Source organism: Eleutherodactylus coqui, chromosome 11 (assembly GCF_035609145.1).
Source record: "Eleutherodactylus coqui strain aEleCoq1 chromosome 11, aEleCoq1.hap1, whole genome shotgun sequence".
Lineage (NCBI taxonomy): Eukaryota > Metazoa > Chordata > Amphibia > Anura > Eleutherodactylidae > Eleutherodactylus > Eleutherodactylus coqui.
Genome location: NC_089847.1, coordinates 140,079,372 through 140,083,893, shown reverse-complemented (window position 1 = coordinate 140,083,893; position 4,522 = coordinate 140,079,372). Strand labels below are relative to the sequence as shown.

Genomic DNA, 4,522 nt, shown 5'->3' with positions numbered 1-4,522 from the left:
TTCTCCTATTCCTTACTCTTCCTGGCCGGTCAGTAGCTCCATCATCTCCTCCGCTCTTCCTCTTATCCTTATTTATAGGTTTTCATCCTCCAACCACCGCTGCTCCATCATCTTCCTTCGGGCCTTTCTCCATTATTCTGCTTTTCTCCAACGCCCCATCCTTCTCTCCATCTCCTGGACCTCCTACTGGTTGATGAACAAGTATCTGTTCCACATCGCATCCTTCTCTCCATCACCTTTCTCTAATCATTTTCCATCCTTCTTTGCTCCACCATCTCTAGGCTGCCTTCTTGAGTATCCGTTCCTCTTCTTCATGATTTCTTAACATCTCATCACTCTCTAGTCTAGTTTTGTTTTTGCCTCTTCCACCAGATTATTTTTGTTTGGTTTTCCTTACTCGAATTGTCAGCTTTTCATCTTCTTAATCCGCTCCATTGTCTTATCTTTCTCTCCTTGGCTCCTTCCTTTAATCGTCTCAGTTCAATCACCTTATTTTTCTTTCTCTTTCCCTCCCTTCAATAATTCCTGCTCCATCGCTCTATTCCTTTTTTTGCCTTTTCTTTCTTACTTCTTCCTACCTTTTCCTTCATTACCTTAATTACTCTCATCTTATTCTTCACTCTATCACTCATTCCTATGACCATCTCTATTCCTCGCTTGTTCCATCATCTTGCCGCTTTTTCACTCTCTCTATTCCTTCTTTTTCTCTCCATTGCTCGTTCTTATAACTATCATCCTTTCTTAATTATCTTCTTCTCTCTCTGACTCCTTCTTAGAAGTATCTTCACACCTTCACTTGCTCCACTGTTTTATTTTTCTCTCTTCATATAAGCATCTCTGCTCCTTCATCTTTAATTGACCCTTCTTATAACTATCGCTGTTCTTTTTCCTGCTCCCACTATTTTTCGATCTCCGTTCTTTCACTTGGTCATCTTATTCTTCTTTTATTCCTTCTTTTCTCAGTTCCATCCTCTTATTTCTCTCTCCATCACTTCTTCATATAACCTTCTCTCTTCTTTCACATGCTACATCCTCTTATTTTTCTCTCCCTCGCCGTATTCTTCATTCTCTCGCTGTCTTATAACCATCTCTATTCCTTCAATAGTTGGATCTTCTTATCATTCTGTCTCAATCACTTTTATCTCATATTTCTTCTCCATCATCTTATTTTTCTAACTCCTTCCTATAACCGTCTCTGTTCCTTCACTTTTCTATCGTTCTTTCCTTCACTTGCTCCGTCATGATATTTTTCTCTCCAGCGTCTTTCCTCTCCTCTTTCCCGCCGTAGACCTCAGCGATGGCTTCCTCTGCCCGTTCTGCTTTCTTTCTCTCTCTCATTCCTCTACTTGCAATGTCAGTCCATTATGAACTCATCCTCTCCTCCTTATGTCTATATATCATTGCCTCCTCCGTGCCTCCCTGGCAGGCTCGCTGCTTACTTTCCATCTCTTAACGTCTCCTTCTTTCTGAAATTTTATTTTTCTCTGTACATCTGTTTATTCGGATTTGTGTCATTAGCAGACATTCGTAGCGAAAGGAAGAAATGTCATTTATTTTCTCCTTCTTGTTCCCCAATTGATAGACGGTGACACTTTCTGGCTGTCTGGTGCCTCGCGCCCCACATACAATACAGCGATTATATACCCCAGCTGTATATAAGCAGATGCAGCGATTAATAGTACAATTCTATGCAGATTTATGTATCTGTACGTGTAAATAAACGATAGAACTGCCTGATGTGCGGAGAGGACGGCACAGAACACTGCTGCAAATGCTTTAAATTCCAGCATATATCTGATGACGATATTATATATACTGTGTGTCCAGATATTTATCACTGGAAGGATTCTATATCTTAGCATATATTACAGACGATCTCCCTCTAGATTATTATACACAACATATTATCTGGAAGGCGGATGCTTGCCTTGTTAGATATAAATGTAACGGGCAGACGCACATTTTCCGACTAATTTGCATTATTTTCCTGCGTGTAGATTTGTTGTCCGTATTTTGCATTTTATGTCTAACTAATTTTACAGATAAATACGTGGAAAGTTTTTGTTTTCTTCCGTATTACACATATTTTACGATTATTGGGGTGCAGTTTGCTTGGGGCCGGACGTCCCCAAAACCGGAGCAACTGATGGAGAGACGGAGGGAAGTACGGAGGAGCCCGGATCCAGCAGCCGCGGCGTTATTAGCGCAGAACAACCTACAGCCGTTAGAGCCGGCATTCCTGCTCCTCCACAAGATGCCAAGTAATTGTTTGCCCCGGCGCACACTTGTTAACCCTTTCCCAGCCGCTCCCGACGGTTAGCAGGCTCTGTGCTCCTGATCTCCCTGAGCCGCCGAGGGCACATCTGTCCTCCCCAAGAGATTTCCAAGGCGATTAGAATATTCCTTGGCAGCAGAATAAATAGTCGGCGCTTTCCTGCAGGTGACGGGCGCCGGCGATGTTAAGCAGCTATTGACCCCGCGCTTTATTTACAATATTTGTTACCGTGTTCCCTGCCATGTGCCCAGAGGTCGTGGAAGAGTTAATGACGGCGGATGATTTCCTTGGAAGACACATTAAAGCCGCGGTCGGCGGCACGCAGGGAATGACAGGCAATGTGACATACCTAGAATGTAAGGTTCTTTCTGCTAATCTACCCTAAAAGCTTCTCCTACCGAGACGGGAATTGCTGCAGATTGCAACCTTCTGGGTTTTATTAACCGGCGACAAACGTGAAGTAACGCGTCTCGCTGCCCGTTATCAGCCGAACGACGTCCGTCTCAAAACCACCAACTTCAGCGGCCGCAGAAACTGCGTGAAAGAGCAGCAAAGTCAGAATAATGAGCCGGAGAACAGAGAATAACGGGAATAAAAGGGCCGGCGAGCGGCGCGGCCGAGGCCTCAACGGCTTTTATTTTCACGGGACGCAAATAACAGTCTCCGCCTGTGGCCTCCGTCTTGTAAGGGTCTCGGGTTTTCTTCTGCCCCCACCCGCTAACAAAATAGAATCTTTGTATTCCTGCCCTCCTCTGTCTATTCTAAATTTGACTGCGCAGTTTAAGTAGTTGAAGCGGCCATTGAGCGAGGACACACAGAAGTAGAGCCCAGTTTAGCTATGGAGACAATTCGCTGAATTGGCAGTCTAATTATAAATGTGGCATTTTAAAGCCCCTTACAAACGAGCGCCACCTTACCTTATGAGGGAACTTCCAGTTCAGCAACTGGTGAAAACAAAATACCATGAGTGGATCAGCTTCAGCCGCCACGAGGCGGCCAGCAGATTCCTCCACTGCCTGACACAAGAATGCAAAGGAACGCACAAAGTTGTGTGGAGAGCGGCACGGCGGCGCGGCACGGGGAGACGTTACCATCTGCACATCACAAAGACATCGGCCGCTACAGGATAACAACCTCCTCCAGCGACGGATCGCTCCAACCGCAGCGACTCAGCTGCTCGCAACGCCATCGCCGACCGACAAATGGAAAAGTGAAAGTGAGAAATAAAAGGCAAAAAACGAATGTAATGATAAAAGCAGTGAGGAGCGGCGGAGGCCGGCTCACCTCTTATCGCCGGCAGACAGGATGTGCAGCCTTTTATCTGCTCCATTCCCAGGGAGTGGATGCAGGAACCACCCCAAGGAACGGAGTAATCTGCGACCCCCAGGCCGCCGTCACAACAGTCTCCCGGCCCCCATTGTCCTGGCCGAGGGCCCCGCACCATCCTGGAGGACAAAGCTACGCAACAAGCAAAACCAAAAATGACACAATCAGCATTAATTCTAACGAACGCAAATCAGTAAACAGCAACCATAACGGCGTTCGGCGGACGGCGCCTCTACGGCGTTCTAGATGTTCCCCGCACACCTTTCCCCGAGGCAGCAGCAGTGGCAACCATTTAATAAATAGTTTAATAGATCGCAGCATCAGAAATGGAGGTTGAATGGCGCACATATCCATCAGACACAATTATTACACAGAGATCAGCCCCAGCCGGCCACAACAAACACTGCACGAAGCATGGATGCAGCAGAGCCGAGTGTGTGCCAAGCACAGGGGCAGGCAGAGACTTACTGTCAGGGCGCACCGGCCGGCCTGCTCGGGAGGTCAGGGCGCCGCCATCATCCCGGGAGCCGCTCGCCGCTCCGCAGCAATCAGACAGAGAATTGCACTTGGCTTTTATTATCATGACAAGTTGGGGTGTGAGATGTGGCTCAAAGTTTCAGCAGAACTTTATCCAGCAGCTTCTGTCTGGGGAGATAATGCGGCGGCCTGCGCTCTGCCGCCACCCTGCGGCCACACGAGGGAACGGCGGCTGTGCGGAGCGCTACGGACCAACGGGGTGGGGGCCCCTACCTGTAGGGGGGCCGCGTGCGCACGTTATGTACCGGGCAGCACGTGGGGGCTGCACGGGAACGGTAGCCGCTGCACGCCAGTCAGGAGCCCGTTCGCTGGATGGGTGGGGGGGTATATTAACCCCTTCTGCACGTGCTGCCCGGACAGGCGGCGGGCACACCCACTAGTGGG

The 4,522-nt window shown here is 48.2% G+C and overlaps 1 protein-coding gene across 7 annotated transcripts in view; it reads right to left on the bottom strand.

The window, feature by feature from the left end:
- Positions 1–4,190, bottom strand: part of SOX6 (SRY-box transcription factor 6) — a 461,372-nt gene extending 457,182 nt beyond the window's left edge. For 6 of the 7 annotated variants that reach the window (XM_066583692.1, XM_066583696.1, XM_066583695.1 and 3 more), the window contains exon 1: positions 4,070–4,190. The gene's annotated coding sequence lies outside the window, so the exon portion shown is untranslated. Of the gene's footprint in view, positions 1–3,192; positions 3,496–4,069 lie in introns of those variants that run through there. The other variant, XM_066583693.1, reaches the window with a different exon arrangement.
- Positions 4,191–4,522: the final 332 nt, after the last annotated feature.